This window comes from Crocodylus siamensis, chromosome 1 (genome assembly GCF_052110815.1).
Source record: "Crocodylus siamensis isolate JL-2025a chromosome 1, ASM5211081v1, whole genome shotgun sequence".
In the NCBI taxonomy this organism is placed as follows: domain Eukaryota; kingdom Metazoa; phylum Chordata; order Crocodylia; family Crocodylidae; genus Crocodylus; species Crocodylus siamensis.
In genome coordinates this window covers 77,055,750-77,073,786 of record NC_143395.1, presented here as the reverse complement: position 1 = coordinate 77,073,786, position 18,037 = coordinate 77,055,750, and the positions used below count along the sequence as shown (strand labels likewise).

Sequence of the window (18,037 nt, the reverse complement as noted above, 5' to 3'; positions counted from 1 at the left end):
TTGGCTTGACCCTGAATGGAACAGCAGGATTGTCCAGCCAGGTACCTGATATGCTTTCAAATACTGGCAGAAGCACCCAAGTCAAAACTCCCACTCCAGCTGTGGCCAATGTCCACATGTTTAGAGAAAGGAAAACACCCTCCTCTGTGCCAAACCCAATAAAGCACCCAGGAATGAACAAATTTCTTCTTGGAACATGCAGGTGACAGTAAAAGCCTGGGATTACCGGGCACCTCCAGATAGGTACCTTTCACTCCTAACACAATGGTAAGATATGCTATACTTGAATCCACACAATGTATGGATTATATATAGATTATTGATCCAAGATCACGTGTCCCATCATATTCCCTTTGCATAAACCTGCAAGCGACTCAGATTTGCCACTATTTTGTTTGGAAGATCATTCCAAAACTTAACTCCTCTGCTTGTTAGAAACTTTTTTCTAAATTCTAATTTAAATTTGTTCATAGCTAGGTTTTCCATGTTTGATCTTGTGCTGATACTGTTTAGCTTAAATAGCCCTTCTCGCTCCCTGGAATTTGCTCTGCAGACATAATTATAAGATGCATGAGAATTAGAAGTAATTTTATTTCCTCTAAAAACATTTAAATTCCTTACTTCATTCTACTTCATTCCCCCATACAGAATTATTGTTGCAGAAAATTAATAAACTTTAGGGTTTCCTCTGTGTTGTTAGAGTTCTAAAAGATAACGAGGAGAGACAGAATGTGGAACATAATCCTGTAAACTTTGCATTTTTACCATAATTTGGGACGTCAGAAATACGTGAGGATAGAGGAGAATATAGGTGAAACAATGTGCCATAGAGAAACTAAACCTATTTATGACATCTTTATGTGCCATCGTGATCCATAAGGTCAGACAAGAGCAATGTCCTATAAGTACCATTACGAAACCAGGTCTGGTTGGTGAAAACATGCTGAAGTCATTCTCTGCAGTCCTCAGCTCTGGAACTCCCTCCCTCTTAAAGTCTGCCACAGCCAAAGCCCAAAAATCTGTCAGAAGCACTATAAGACCTTTGCATATGGGTAAGCATGCACCAAACAAAACTAAGATGGCATGTTTAAGAGATTTTCTATTACCTTGTTAAGTTGTTTTGGTTCTCTTGTCGCTCTCCTGTTTTTAAGTTATTCTGTTTTTGTACTGTAAGCTGCCCTGTACCTTGTTGGGAAGCATGGCATATTAATCAAAAGAATAAATAAATAAAATGAATCCCCCTAGTCTTCCCTGAAATATATCAGGTACAATGTTTTGTACTGTATTCTAGGGAATGGATATTCAGAACATGAGGCACTGTGGATGAAAGATATTTCCCAGAATGAAAGTGACTGATTGAACAGTTGATAAACCAAGGCTGCAAAGTCTTGGTGTAGGGCAGTGGTCACCAACCAGTGGATCTTGATCCACCAGTAGATCTTGGAGCCTCTTGAAGTAGATCTGAGGTTGGGGTGGGGGGCTGAGTGTCTGCGTGCATTCACATGCACCCCCCAGCCCAGCAGGTCAGTCCGTGGGGGAGGGAAAGAGTGGGGGCTAGATTGAGGCCCCTGCGGTGAGGGACAGTGATACAGAGGCAGGAGCAGGAATAAACTGAGTGGGGCCCTGGCTGGTGGGACTTACCTGCTGGGGTGGTGCGTGCCCAAATAATTTTCTCTCTGTCTGCCTCAATCTGTCCCCCTCTTTCCCTCCCCACAGACTTACCTGCTAGGCCGGGGGGTGGGGGCAGCAACACACGGTGCATCTTGGGTTGCTTTTAAAATGCCAAAGATGATCTGCTACTTGAAAAGGTTGGAGACTACTAGTGTGGGGTGATTTACACTTTTCCTGCTTAACAGTTTCCCAGATGGTATTTTGCAGTCCCTCTCTTTCTCTCTCTCTCTCTTTTAGATCCTCATCCTGGAAAACCTGAAGTCCATCTTAAACAAATATAAAATGGACAAATCTAAATTAGCTGGCCTGCTTTGCTAAGACCATCTAAGTCTAAATATAATTTTGCTAAATCTAAGTTAGCTGACTCAAAATCAAATTTCTCTTTTGCTGTTGTTGGAAAAAAATTAGCCCTTTGCTTTTCTCTCATCCTTCTGTATTGCAATGTTTCATCCAGGACATGATTTGGCAGTACCAGAATACTGTGAGAAAATTGGTAGTTCCATGCCAGCCAGTTGCTGGAAATGCCATAAATCTACTGCTAGCCTAGTCTCATGAGTTTTTCTTCCTTCATTTTTACAGGTCAAAGAGGTCTGGATAAGCATCCAAACATTGGGCGCCTGTAAATGCTTGGAACTGTGAACCTTATGAGCCTTGTGGGGATGGAGACTTATTTAAATCTTGTTATTGAGAGTTGAATCAACAGCACTTGGCTAAATTGGGATTTCGTTCCTGGGAATGAGGAAAACAGAATCCAAAACATTCCCAGTGAAACAAAATTAGAAACATCTGCTGCACCCATTAAAATCTATAGTTTATTAACTCATCAGTGAGTGTCAATCTGCAGTTAGTGCCAACAATCAGGAAAAGTTAGAGGATATAAAAAGAACAAATAAAGAGTCTTAAAATATTTAGATATCAGCTGACTAAAGTCCCTTAAAGTTTTCACATACTGCTAAACTATTTAGTAAATTACAGTTGATATAAACAATATGTAAAGGGTGAAAAATAAGAAAGGGTGAAATCAAACATTATACTTAGATGGGTGATTCTTAAACTGGGTGCCATGGGGTACCACGGGAAGTGTTAGACTCAAAGCTCCCTTTAATAAATTGAAGGCACCCCTCACTAGGGCCAAGGCACCCTTCACAAATGTCAAAAATGCATTCAAACCATTCTGACCTGCTGTTGTCTGAGTTCTTTGCTACAGAAGAATTGCTCCATTATGCTAGAAACAGACAACCAGCTTGGTTCAAATTACAGTGTTTTATCTTGTGGCAAACCCCAGACTTTACAGATGAAGAACATTAAGTACCTGTGAATGCTACAAATTAACACTTTGTTTTGGAAAAATTGTAGCTATTTTGGGGCAATTGACATTTAAAGCCTTGTGTGCAAACAATTCATGTGTGTCATATCCCAGACCAATCAGTGTCATATTAAACCAGTTGACTGTTCTTAGCCTTATTTTTCTGTAGTCAAAAATAAAGTGAAAACTAAAACCTGACATTTTCTGAGGGGTGCTTTGATTTTAATGAGGGGCGCTTTTGGTTTATCAAGAAAAACTTTGAATCTAAAAAGGTTGAGAACCACTGCTTTAGTATTTTTCAGTAATGAAACAGAGTGAAGTCTAAGCTGACGTTTTCTGAGGGGTGCCTGAAGTCTAACAAGGGGTGGCTTGAGGCTAAAAAGGGTTGAGAACTAACTTAGATCATACCAAAGCTGTGGAATGTTAAGCGATGTTGAAGACCGAATGTGCTGTGAGCAGTTGCATGTTAAGGGTTAATGCCATTTCTTGCCTGCACAATTCTGACTTGCATATAGGGAGCTGGCAAGCAGGGGCATGGCTAGGACCCAGGACACCTGGGCTCTGTCTCTGTTCTTGGGAGGGTAGGAAGAGAACTGGCAGTGGTGCATCCTGGGATGCTGGAGGACTGCAAATTGCTCATTTTATCTCTGTGGAGCAGACTGAAATTAGCTAACATAAGTTAGGTAGCACAGCCCAGGTATCCCTTACCTGAAGTGGTATAACTTTGAGTGAGATGCTCAGAGGGCACTAAACCTGAGTTTTAATGAGCTTTAATGTGTGGATGTTTACATTTTAAGTGCCCTTAGGATGGTCTAAGTGTAACATGTAACTTTACCCAAAGCCTAATAAGAAGTAGGAAGGAGTTAATTTTAGAACAGCATCTATTCTGTTTAGGGTATTCAACTATTTTCTCATGTGTCCGTTGTCCAGCTCATACCCATACCACATCTCTAAAGAATTTCTTTTTCTTCCTATGTTAAGGAATATTTAAGCTACAAGAAAGTGTAACTGATGAAGCCAATTAACAGTAAATTCAAGCTGAGGACACAATGTTTTTATTCTGTTCCCCAGGGGACTGTGGCATGATAGTAAAGTAGGGGCAAGAGAGGAATACAAAAAGCTTGTCTTAGATAAAAAATAATGACTTCTTCATTTGGCACAAACTGTGGAAAACTTTGAAGACCCTGCACACTAAAAAAGCTTTGAGCTGAAATGATTTATTATATTTCTAACTTCTAAATCTTCCACCATCAGGAAACTGTCTAGCAAAAAGTCAAATAGTCTGTAACTGAAATCAATAAGAATTGTGATCAGTTAAAAAAATATTAGAAGTTATTTTATGTCCTATTTTATACCAGTTAGTGTTATAATAGGAATTTGATTACTGACTTCAAATTTCCTGGGATCCAGACAATGACTTTGTACTTGTATTCTTCCCAGGTATGCAGCCTGCTACCTTTCAGTGGTTAAGATAATCATCTTGTTTTCCATGCACACTAGCAATGCTATATCCAACATAAATTAAGGAATGGTAATAATTCTGAAGAGAGTGGATTAGTATCATAAACCATCCTCCCTAGGCTTACCATGAGATAAGCATTGCATTTGTACCAAACAACACAAATACAGTCTCTCCCACCAAGCCACAAATATATTGTGCCCTTTACCACTAATTTTGATAGAAACATATGGAATAATAAATGAGTATTATATCTATTATATCAGCAACAATATTTTATCATTTTCATTTAGCTATAAATTAGCAAAGATCTATTGGAAGCGTCTTCAGCTGTCATTATTAAGATTTCCCCTTACTGGAATATTGATAGTGCATACAGTTCTGGTCTACTTTCAATTCTGGTCAATCATTTACTTTCATGTTAAAAATTTATACTGAAACAGGTACGAAGGCAACTAGGATGGTTAGGGCATTTGAAAAGCTATATTATGGGAGGAGATTAATCTGTTCCCTTGTTAACCTTTATTTGCTAAACTAAGCCAGTCTAATTTATTACTCTTGATGAATATATTTGCAGAGTGAATATCAGAAGGAAGAACTATTTAAGTTAAATAGTATCAGAATTAAATCAAATAGCTACAAAATGCTTACAGGCAAATTTAGATAAGAAATTAGAAGACAGCTTCTAACCATCAAAAGAATGAAGTCTGGAATGCTCTTCCAAAAGGAAAAGTTGGGGACAGAAATCTGAATTATTTCAAGATAGAACTTGACAAATTATGGAAGGGACAATACAATAGGATAAATGTGTTCTTGGAGCAATATACAGATATTGGTGTTGTATCTATAAGCATCAATTTGTCAGGTTATCAAAAAAAAAAAAAAAAAGAAAGAAAAAAGGCAGGGCATCAACAGATGGGCTATTAATGCTTTCCTGCAGTGCTTCTTGAAGTACGATGCTCACAGGCAAAAAGTTCTAGTCGAGCACAAAAATGCAAGAATTCATGTTCATGCATTCAAAAAATGCCAATAAGCCATTTTGTTGTCAGAAAAAAAAATTCCAGCTCCCCCGCTGTTTTCTTTCAGTAGTTGTCACCCAAGGCATATCCAAGGAGGGGCAGGCAGGCATGATGATGCCATTGAACTCCCACTTTTAAGTTCTTAAAATTTAAAACAAACCAACTTGCACAGACATTTGCATTTCTATTCAGGTATAGTTGGGGGCTGGGGGGCAAGTGACTTCAGGGTTCATATGGTCTACTTGATTCCTGTTAATCTCTTCACTCCATAGGTGTTAACACTCCTTTCCCTTCCACGAATCAAGCTTCTCTTTCCTCTACAATTATCCTGTCTTATTTACTCCTAGTAATGTTTCTCTGCTCACCCCTTGCATGTCTAATAAAGGTGTACTGCTACCTAGGGACCTGCATTGAGTGGCTTTGTTCCTAGGGAATCTTAACCCATAGCAAAGGCAGGTATAGCTGTGAAGAGAAGTATAGCTATGTGGTGGTGCAGCAGTCAGAGGCAAGAGGGTGCTGCAAAGGTGAAATGAGGAGGCAAGTTACAGCAGTAACTTCTCCTGGGATATTCATTGCATCAGATGACAAAGGCTGTGGAAGGCTGGCCAGTGGTGCAATGAGGGCAGCATAAAGCCAGGCATAGGCAGATCCAGAGGGGTTGGGCTTGCCAGACAGGCATGCTATAAATATCTGAAGCAAGTCCTTCTGACTCCAACTGTTTTTCTATGTTGAGGATGAAGACCACCACTGGATCAGTTGTGCAGGAAGGAGGGGAAATTACAGCTCTGCACTCACCTGCCCTGTGGTTGGGAGCCACGAGCGCTGGCCCAACTGCTTAGGAGAGGTTCTGAGGGGAAGGAGCTCCCAGGGGCTGGCCTTGGTGGGGTCAGAGGAACCAAGGGGCTTTTGAGGTGACAGGGGCCAGTGGGATATAGCAGTGTGGGGTGAGGAGGTGCACGTGCATGTATGGGAGTGCGGTAGGTGAGGATACAATGGGGTTTGTGGCTGACAGAGGCCATGGGGGTGAATGGGGTGTGATGGAATTTAGGAGCAAGAAGGGTTGTGATTGAGGGGGTAGCCAAGGGGTATGAAACACTACAGTGAAGTTTGGGTGCTTGGATGGAGGGGAGGGCTCACTGGGGCATGAGGGAGATAGGGGTCGGGGGGCTGGGTTATGAGAGGGATGAATATTTGCAGGGTGCAGTGGCTTCATGGGGGCAGGGTAGGACTCAGTGGGGCTAAGCATGAGGGATATGAAGCATAACAGGAGATGCAGTAGAGCCAGGAGGCATTTGGGATGGCATAGGCAGTGCATAAAGGACAGTGAGGGGCACTTCGGGGTCACGGAAAATGTCTGGGAGGCTCACATGCTGAGATGCTGGGGGGTAACAGCATGGCAGTAGGTGTGTGCCCCACCGTGGAACTGGCAGGCGGCCCCCTCCAAACTCATTTATATTTGTTTTTGCTTGGATTTTAATGCAACTGATATTGCTCTAGACTGCTAACACAGTAGTAAAGCTTCTAGTTTCTTTTCAATTGGAAAAATGTGTATTGTATTATGTGGTGATGCACCACACTACCTGCATCCCCCTTCTCAAAATCCTAGATCTACCCATGGTTGTCACTGGATTTTCTTTTATGATTAATCTAGACTGTATATCAGTCTTATCAAGTTATATGTCACTCCATACATGTTAGTATTTAAGCACTTCATAATGTGTATCTTTAGGACACCCCCTCCGAGGTAAAAAAATGCTATTATTCCAGTGTTACAGATGAGGCACAGAGAGACTGATCAAGGTCATAGAGAAAAGTCTGACAGGGTGGGCAAAATATAGCCCACGGATGGCAGCCTGGGCCGTGGTGCATGTGGCCAGTTCTGCTGCCCCATGGTGCGTAGCAGGGCTGGGGCAGTGCAGCTGTTGGACTCATTTCCCAGCAAACCCGGCAGTGGCGTCTGCTGAACCTGGCCCCACTGCCTGGGCACCCCAGGTCATCCACCCTGCACCCACCGCCAGGGGCAGGATTCATGCAGGCAGGGAGCACCACCGGGCAGATGGGATAGGGCCATAGGCAGGTGGGGAGTGAAATTCAGGAGTGGGATGGGCTGGCAAGACTAGGATCATGGGGCAGTGACACTGTGGGGTGGAGGCTGGAGCTGGGGCAGAGTAGTGATCTGCTGCCTGCAATGCCTTGTGACAGGTATGTGGTGAGCGGATTGTGGCTCTGCCTTGGGGCCTAGGCCTATGCTGTCTCAGCCCCAGCCACCCACCCCAGTCCCAGATGCTGCTCCTCACCCGCCAGCAACTCCATCCCAGCCAGCCAAGTGCAAAGCAGAGCACTGTTGTGCTCGCCAAGACTACCTATGTGGCCCATGGGCCCAAATAATTGCCCACCCCTGGTCTATGAAGGTCTCCCAAGTTCTAAGCTAGTGCTCAATGGTTCATCCTTTGTCAATAAATAATAGAGATACTTTGCATGGGAACACATGAAAATCATTAAACAATGGGGGGGGGAGGGGAGAATGGCACATTGCATGCTTTCTTGTATCCTTTCCTCAAATAAAACTCATTAATGTCAATAAGACTTTGTAAGGACTACAGAACTTGGCCCTTTGTTGGGCATAAAGCTTCTATATGAAGAAGAATGACAGACTTTGAAAAAAATCTTAACAACAGAAATCTGGGGAATAGTTGGGAAGTACTTTTAATCAAAGTTGTCATAAATAAATAATGGGAGCATGTTTCCTCTACTATCACTCATCCATGACCCAATGAATAAATAAGGTTATAAAAGCATTATGTAGCTGAAGTATTTTTCTTGTGTTTCGATCCTAATCTCTAAAGAAATAAGTTTACTTTAAGTTTGCTGGAAGCAAGCCTTTGTTCTGGGAGGTCAGTTCAGAAATCTCCAGAGAGATGGTGCTATGAGCTCTCATGGACTGGAGTGTTAACTTCAGCATTCCTTTGGTTACTTGTGTCCTAGCCATCATAAAACACTGCATTTTCTGACAAAGGCTATGCAGGCCTCTAATTACTATAGGCGCAAAGGTAAAATGCAATTGATTTTTTAAGTGCATAAAATTGTCACATATAGCTGACAGAATTAAGAACTGTTGTTTTATGATATTTTGAAAGATGGCAGAGAGAAGTTGCCAAGGTAACTCATGAGGATGTCTTTAGGGTCAGGATCTGGAATGTAGTCTGAGGGTACTCATTGCAAGAAGTCTGAAAGTAGGATGAAAAGAGCCAGCTGTTCTGCCTACAGTTTTTAACAGATGAAGGTGGAATACAAATGGTGCAAATTCTGTAAGACCTTTCCTGTATAAAGTAGATGTGGAGAATTTGAAGAATTACAGAGAGAGATCCACTAATAGAAGGGTCTTGAACAGATATAATGAAGCCCACACAAATCTGGTAACCAACAAGAAAGAAGATTTTATTCCTCATGCTGCTATTTAAGCAGTACCGGGACAGGTACAAAGGACACTTTGATATATCTAATATTTTTCTGATACTTCATGTAAGAATATATAGTTTCTCTTTATATAAGATAATGTTCTTTGGTTTTGTTAAGAGTGCCTCAGTATCACCTGGTTATCTTCTTTTAGGTTTGATCAAGGTCAGTATTGTACTCATCACTATTTTCCTGTTGAGACCCTTGCTTTATACCAGGGGTGGGCAAAATGAGGTCCCATGGGCTGGATGCAGCCCACTAGGCCATTCTATCTGACCCATAGGGCCCCTAAAAATTTAGAAAATTAATATTTATCTGCCCTGGGCTATCTGTCATGCGGCTCTTGATGGCTTGCCAAAACTCAGTAAGTGGCCCTCCACCCAAAATTAATTGCTCTGCCCTGCTTTATACCATCCATGCTTTATGAAGTGACCAACCTGCAGCATCTGTGACAAGTGATATGGAGAGTCTGCATGTGCGTGTGCCATGAAGGGGGCAAGCAACACAGGAGTAGACGGGTCAGGGAACAGACAGCAGAGCAGCAGATGGGGCAGGGGCAGGAGATGGCAGTGGTACTTAGCAATGGTATGAAGCTAATTTGTGGCATCCTGACAAAACGGTTGGCCCCCACTACTTTATACAATGTTTGGATATAAAACAGTTTATGAAGGATAGACATTTGAAAATGCTTTCCTTGTGCAGCCTGTGTCCAGTAGTCTTTTAACTCAGCTAAGATGGGCATTATAAAGCCTCTTCAATGATTAGTAGATGTAATGGGTCTTAAGTGAGTGAGACAGCCTAAGTCCCAGCTCAGGCTCCTGAGGTTAAGTATTCCAGCTGACTTCATCCTTCTCTTCCCTGGACTACTTTCCATTTATACCCCTCTAGTCCATTTATTACCTCTGAGCTCTCCTCTTGCAGTGCCTGCCGTTGGCACATGCCAGTTCCTCTGGCCCTTGGGTTCCTTCTCAGTCCCCAGAGTTATCTTTCAATTGCCTACATCTTCCTTTCATCTTTCCATTGTAGGCCCATCTCCTGACTGGTTAGCTGGCAACCCTTTGTTGCCTTAATGTCCTAGTTCAATCAGTGTTCCTTTCCCCTGTTCTGCATAATTCCCCCTCCCCCTGACTTTAGGTTTTATCCCTTCCTATTTATACAGAACTTGAATAAATAACATAGCCCAGGGATGGGCAACATTTTGGTGTTTGGGGAAGGCACTTTAACAGAACTGAGGTCTAAGTATATGCTACTTCCAACTTGACCCATGGCACCACCACAGCGGCAGCCACTACTCTCACCAACTCCTAGCTGTTCTGCTGCTGCCATCACCTTTCCCTATTACCCAGCTGCTATGTAGGCAAAGCTCCTTGCTGCTGAAGCCATCAAAATGCCACAAAACTCCCCTGGATCTACAGAACAGATTCAGTCTCTGGCCTGCATAGTCCATTAGAGGACTTTAAATAAATAAAAATCTCCTGAACTGCCTAAGGCAAGCTGTCCTTGAATCACATCCCCTTCATTTATTGCATATGATTAAGAAAGAAGCAGTTGTACACTCAGCTCTAAAGAAGCTGAACAGAAGCAATGATGATGATTTTTATCACTGTTACAATGCTCAGGAGATGGGTGGGGGGAACTACTAACGAGGTGCATTTGCACCTAGGCAAAACATCCTAAACAATATAGTTTATCTAGATTATTTCCAGCTGAGTGCAATTTTATTTTCAATCATGCTGTGCACCCGGCACGTGCTTCCTTTACATATATAACTTGTCTTTTGTTTTCCCTAATTTTCATATACTTCATCATTTCAAATAATTTTTGCTGAAGGCACTGGTATGTTGGGGAGATCTAGACCACTGCATCTGCATCCAATATAGGAAAGGAAATGGGACTATTTAGATGAAACTTTCTAAAATCCTTCTGTAAGGACGTTTTATTTAGCCTCTGAAATTAGAAGACAAGAACCTATATTTTTGGCCAACTTTATATTCCCAGACGGTGTTCCACCCTCTGGAAATGTGTTAATTCTCAAGTAAAGCTGGTCAAAAAAATGAAGGGCTATTTGAAATTTTTACCTTTTTCATAATTTTCACAGATGTCAGAATTGGTCAAAAATAAACACACAAAGGCCCAACAAACTAAAAAAAAATGTGGGCAGTTCTTCTCTTGAGTTATGCTTGAGGATACAAGCATTCAGGATCTATCTTTGCTTCTCCAAGCAAGCACCCCTGATTTAACATCTCAGTAACTCCATCACTTTTCTTCTTATTGCCTCAGGTCTTGTCTCTACTCTGTTCTAAGCCACCGGTATTTCTACACTGGATATAACTCCTAGTGTTGTACTCTTTACATCAGTCAGTGTGTGTGGTAAGGGGTTGCAGTTATACATTAGGCGAACTAGTATACCTGCAGTGAGAAGCTAAGCTGACTCTCAAACACTGTGCAGATAGCTAGTATTCTGACACTACTTCAGAGATTTCAACTAGCAACATCCAGCTTGTCCAATATGATTTGTACTCATGTAAATAATTGGCAAATATTTAATAATTAATCTGTATGCATGCTGCTAACGAATAGTTTTTACTACCCTGCAGGTACGCTTGAGAAAGGCCCCCGTAGTAAACCTGTTATTTAGACTTTAGATTTAAGAAACAGCAGCTGGAAGCCGTCTCTGGCAAGAACGCAAAAAAGCTGCTGACTATCTGCAGATGGAGATGATCTGCTGAAGTTTTGAAACAGAATCAACATAAACTGTAATTTATTATTTATAAAATATCTGACAGCAGTGCCCTGACACTCCAGTCACAATTGGTGCTATGTAATCCCAGATGCCGTCTAAATACAAACATTTGCTTTGTCATTGCTATGTCTGGACAAAAATGCACGTGTGCTTGTCAACAAGTGAGATTGGCACTAGAGTATTCTGCATCCTGTCCACTCAACTCTCCCAGAAAGTAGTAATCCAGGAATCCAAATCCTCCTCAATTTCTCAGAAAGCAGGGAACTTCTAAAAGCTTAATCAACAGCCATAAAACTAGAAAGGGTTAGAATTATTGTTAAATTTTAGCTCATTCCTTTCATTTGTGATAAACCTGCCTTACTTACACAACATGTCTGACTTCACTTATTTTGGCATGGACACTAACTTCAAAGCATATAGTCTAGATGCTAGACTAGACTATGGTCTAGATGCTAGTCTAGACTATGGTCATCTTTAGGGTCATGAAAACACTGAAATGCAAAACATACTTCAGTTACTCATTGCACCTCTTTAGATTAGGGTCTTTCAACATTTTTGCCTATTTTTAAAACCAGAAGATGTGGTTCCAGGATAAAATCTAACATGAAAAGCCTGTGTGAATAATTATTTTCCATTTTTTTGGTAAAATATTTGAAAACTGTTTGGCTGCTTCTAAATTATACAAACCCTTATGGGTTCTTTCCTCTGTTCTTTGTGGGTTGGTATGTGGGGGGTACAAAAATACAGATTCCCTATAAATTAAACTTGTACAAACTTTGTAGGTGTTGGTCCAAACTCGGCCTTTCAGCTCAGATCATGTGCTTAGCTTTAAGAACATGAGAAATCCTACTGATTTCAATGAAACAATTCATGTGCTTGAAATAAAGTCTGTACTTAAAGTTCTCTGTTGGGCCAGGGCTGGAGGGTCAAATTTTCAAAAATATTTAGATACTTAAAGAAAACTACCATTGATTTCAGGCACCCAACTGGTCCACCATGAGGTCTTCAAAAATGGGCCAAAACAGCTGAAGGAATGTCTATGAGATCTTGTGAAAGGCAGCTGTGTAAAAACTTGTCCGCAGGGGAAAATCTCTGTTTTGTGTTTACAGCCAGTTTTAGAACAAAAACAAAGGGTGCCTGTACAAGTGCTGGGGGGCTGTTCCAATGCACTATAATTACAGCGTGTTGGACCAGACTCATTTATTTGAGTCTGTTGGAGCGTACTAATTAGCATGATCCAGCCAGCCTTCGCATTTTGTGCATCAGCTTCAACATTGTGGTGGGGCGGTGAGGGCTTTCATGTATGGTTTGATGCCGATACATGAGACACCCTGGGCGCCTTAGTTAAAGTGGCTCTTGAAGCCACTGTAATTCAAGTGCCTCCCCCTCCACCCCCAGAACACATGTAAAAACATCTAAAATGTCAAAACTTTTCTGGGGTAGGGAAAAAAAAGTCAATACACTCTGGTCTTAATTATGTCAACGATTATGAAAGTGCTCTAGTTCCATTCACATAATCTTTGCATTGCCGTATAACATAGGATACGATTTTCAAGTATTTTGCTAACCATACATTAAACATAGCCATAGCACAAAAAAGGCCTTACTGGACACAAAGAATAATTTCTGGATGCATAGATTCTTTTACCGGGAAAAACTAAGGCTTTTAAAAAATATATAATGTATTTTGAGAGAGTTGCAAAACTATGTTTTCTCTTTGTTAATCGCAATTGAATTCTAGGCTAATACTAATCACCATAGACAAGGGCTTCAGGACTACAAAAAGAAATCTAATGTTTTGGGTGCACTCAGCACCCTCCAGCAATGTTTCAGTGGCTTTGCTCCAGCAAGAAATCCACTCACTGCTCTATTCAATCTCTGTGTTGCAGGATAAGAAAGTATGAGCAACAAAGGTGATTTCTTGAGGAAGGGGAGAGAGGAAAAAACCCAAAATTAGTCTATCCTAGGCTCAGTCAAGTTTGATATCAAACAATCTAGGAGGAGACAGTTACAAAACTGATGTGACAGTGATTTAAAATGTGAGAAGTGGAAACACTTTGGGTTTCACCTACCATCTTTTTTTTTGAGGAAGAGTCAATGTTGTTTTTCAGAAAAGAAATGTTTTAATTAGCCTTACCTTGCAATTGGATATTCCCCTCAGTAGAGACTGCCTGTCTTAGATCTAGTACCAAATGGATGTTTAGGCTAGATTATAGATTCCTCATGGCTTAGAAAATGATATGTCATTTTGGCTTTGAAAAAGAAATACTTTTATATCATTATCAAATTGGTTATGGGACATACAGAGAAGGGGTTGGAAATGTTAATAAATTGGGTCCCAATCCTGAAAGCTTCTCTAACATTAGTAATTGTCAGTAATAAGAATAGTTGATTGATGTTCTCCTTGGAGATGAGTAGAAGAGCCCTCCTCCTTTCCTGACCCCTAAATATATGGAAATTAATTTAAAGTATTTTAATAAAACTAAACAGAATGCAAAAGTTGCAAAATGGAGACTGAGTTTTGATCTGGCCTGGGAGTTTTGACAGTTATTTCAATCAGTGAAAGAAATCAGAGCAAATGAGAGGTCTGATAGAAAAGCACTTGTACAGCCAAGCTGCACTCCTTAAAAGTGGTATTAATGACCTGATTCTCTCCTATGAACTCCTGTATGAATAGCATAAGGAAAGATGAAAATGCAAGCTTAAAATAGTGAGAAACTACCAAGGAAATCAGTGTTTAATAAGATAGTATTAGTGTTCTGCAGGAACCCATTCCCATACCCCACACCAAAAAAAGGAGGGTTGCTTTCAGAAATGGAAGTCTTCTTGGGGAAAAATAGTGGAAATTGCCTCAAATACAGAGATGAGTGAAGGAGTTTACAAGCAATGAAATGAATCAGCTTTTTCCAGGAATGATAAGCAATAAAACTTCAGAAGATGCCAGTGAAGATGAATGCTACCTTTGAAACTTTACCAAAAATAGGTTTATATTGTGCCTTTCACAGCTACAGACAAAAAACTTAATTTTAGTCCAGGAAATAAAAGAAAGGTGAAGAGTACTCTATCTTCTGAGAACAGATACAGCAAGCAAGATAAAAATCCCTGTTTAATGCAAGAGTAACTAACTATAATGTGCATTTTTCCTAGCTTCATTTTTTAAAAGCAAACAGCCCACTTTAAAGCAGCTGTGAAAGCAGCACAAAGGAGAAGGTTAGAAGAAATGCAGATGTTTTAAAGCCTGATGTGAAAACCAATTTAGTTACCCAGCTAAAAAGAAAAAAAAAGGGTGGTGCAGGGAGTGGGGAACCAACACAAATCAAAACAGTAAAAAAACAAGCCAACTATTGTAGTATGGTCCTTTTTATTTTTGTTTTCTCTTTCCACTGAAGTGATTTTGCCTAGTTTTCCTATGAAAAATTAAAACCATTTGGCGTCAATAATAGTTGTATCATGAACAAAAAAACAGTCCCAAAAATGAGCTGAATATAATCTTCAGACCAATTAAAGGATCACAGCTAGCTCGTTTACAGGACCTACTAAACACTATGCTTAGTACTTCCATGCTTCAGTTCCAACCCTTTGATTCCAATGCACTTTATCAATTATTAATACACTACTCTTCATTGTCTCCTTGTGAGACAAATACTACTTTCATTTTACAGAAGAGGATGCTGCAAAATCTTTATCTTACAGATAGGTCATGGAAACAGTGAAATGACTTGAGCAAGATCTTGCTTGAAAGTCTGTGATAAAGAAGGAAAATAAGCCAGACTTAATGTAGTAACTACAAAATAAGACTTAACATTACAATCATTTTAAAGCCCTTGGGTGTTTAAAAATGTATGGATGACTTCTGATGGATAATTTCAGACTGAATTATTATTACATTGGGTAGTATGATCTGGTAAAGAGCCGGTGCACTAAAATGTTCCAGTTATTAACTTGATAAACCAGCAGTTATGGTTTAACAAAGCTAACATTAGCTGTGTTAAACCATATGCTAATGTTAAAATATGACTAATATTATGCATAACATGAAACTTACTTGGGTGCACTCTTACATACATCCAAAATAGAAGATAATTCTGCAAGATAATGGATCGTCTACAGTAAGAAAAGCTGAAAAGTGTCCAATGCTTTGTAAGCATCATCTATCATGACAGATGCTATGGATGGCATAGATTAATACCTTTAAAGCTGAAGAGTGTCTATTTAGCCTCACAAGTTCTTCCGACGGCATAACTGGAGCAAATTCCATTGCAATTTAGCATGTATGTACAACTACGTTTTAACTGATGATAAATTATCCAAAGTGTTTTATGTACAAATTAATTAACAGGATGACTAGGCAGCTAGAAGAGATAAGATTGTGAAGGACATTGATATATATTTCATGAGAACTACTGGAAGTACCATGACTAGAATAACGGGGGAACAAAAAGAAACTGAAGTAAAAAAGAACTTGACACAGGAAACATTAATACAGCTTCAGGGCAGAGAGTTGCAAAAGCCAAGTCAGACCAAGAAACAAATGGAGGGAAATTTCTGAAGTCAGATTATCGGGAGTCAGCAAAAGCCTTAGCACTGGAAACAATGAGGTGGGACGAGCCACTACTTTGTCAGTTATCTTATAGTTTTATAAAACTGTATACCTGAAAGAGTTATGAGAGAGATCTTTTTCTTATAATTTTCCATTAGATTTCCTGTGTTTTCAAAGCAACCTTTGTGCAGTGCTGTTCAATTTCCGAAGAATCCTATTAATTTCATTCCTATTATATCAAACCCTCCCTAATGGAAGTCTTATAAGATACATGGACTGAGATTTTCAAAGCCACATCAACAGATCTAGATGACCACTTCCTAATAAATGCAAATAAAAAAATGGAACATAAGTGGCATTTCATTATTCCTGCTTACAAAGGCTGCTTCCAGATGTAAAAACCCCCAAAATTAAACTGTGTTTGCCTTTAAACTCTGCACACTCCTGTGCTGAGTCAAGAGGCATCATTGCCCACAAGATGCATCATGTTAGTTTTCCATGTCCATCGCAGCCAAAGTGTTGGGGGCTCCACAAAAACTATGAAAGAGAAACTATGAAACTAGACTGAAAGAGATTTCTTAGAATTTCTCTATGTGGCACCTCTCAGAAAACTGACAGGGAAATACCCACAAAAAGTAAATTTGATCCCATCTCTTGCTATTTATATAGACTTCAACTTTTAAAATTAAACTGTAACAGCAGAAAATAAATTGTGAAGAAGGCTGGCATGTGGGCAATAGGACATCTTAAGGGATTTATGATAGCTATCAAAATTATTCCTCAAACTTTGCCTACAAATAACCTTGAGATACCATGGGTCAAAATTGATCAGTTGTTCTTTCAAAAGCCCTGCAATTTTCTCGTTTTCAAATACTAAAAGTTGGAGCTTCAGAGTGTATAACAAATATGTTGAAAATACAGAAAGCTATAAAATAGTATACTTTAGAATATATTTGTGATTACAATATAAATTGTGTTTGATAAAACCATTAAGTACAATTTTGGTCTTGTATTCAAAAGGAAAAATGACTCTCTCTACTACCTATATGAACATAACACCAAACATAGTGCTCTCTACTACCTATATGAAATCAGATAGCACTGATTTCATATTGTATTGTCCTTCAATTATGGATAATTTCCATCCCTTTACCCATAAATGCAAAACTTTTTTCTATGCACTGGTACATCTCTTCAACCTAATTGTAATCCTTTAAATTCTAAATCTGTATGAAATTTAAAGGGACATTTGAGAGGTCTCCCCCAATGGTAGATAAATATCCAACACACATTGTCCCAATTTTATAAGAAAACAAGCATACATTTTGTTAATTTCCTGAAGAGTTGTTCTAGTTGCTCTTTTTAAAAAATATATAAAATAATAGTAATTAATAATCTAATTAATAGCACGGATATGATTAAACTTTCAAACTAATGTTGGAGCCTCTTCCTGGTATACCTTAAGAAAATTGTTAAAATTTTCATACAACTTTGCAGGAAATTTGAAGAAGGTACATTTTAAAGGAAAAATTCGGGAAAAATCTACTTTTTGATATATACAGCATATGCTTTCAGCTACATTAAGTCACTAATTAAAACAGACTATTCAGAATCAAAGATGAAGTTAGAAGTCATGTGTAAAGAGAAATTCTCGCTTAGCTGTTCACAAACTGTCCATTGGTCACCTGGTACCCTGGCATTTCAAAACGTTCTCAAATAAAACAGGGGTAAGGGTAAGAGATACAATACCTACATTCGATTTCAAGCTGCTTCTGTTGGTGACCGTGTAGCAAAATAAAGGAAGAAAAATAAGATGTTTTCAGAAACATTCATCAAGTCCAAA

General features: G+C 39.6%; 1 protein-coding gene across 2 annotated transcripts in view; it reads right to left on the bottom strand.

Annotated features, from left to right (window-relative positions):
- The window catches only part of FHL5 (four and a half LIM domains 5), a 42,690-nt gene extending 24,653 nt beyond the window's left edge, over window positions 1-18,037 (bottom strand). The window contains exon 1 of one of the 2 annotated variants that reach the window (XM_090037067.1): window positions 17,948-18,037. The gene's annotated coding sequence lies outside the window, so the exon portion shown is untranslated. Of the gene's footprint in view, window positions 1-17,943 lie in introns of both variants that reach the window. The other variant, XM_090037074.1, reaches the window with a different exon arrangement.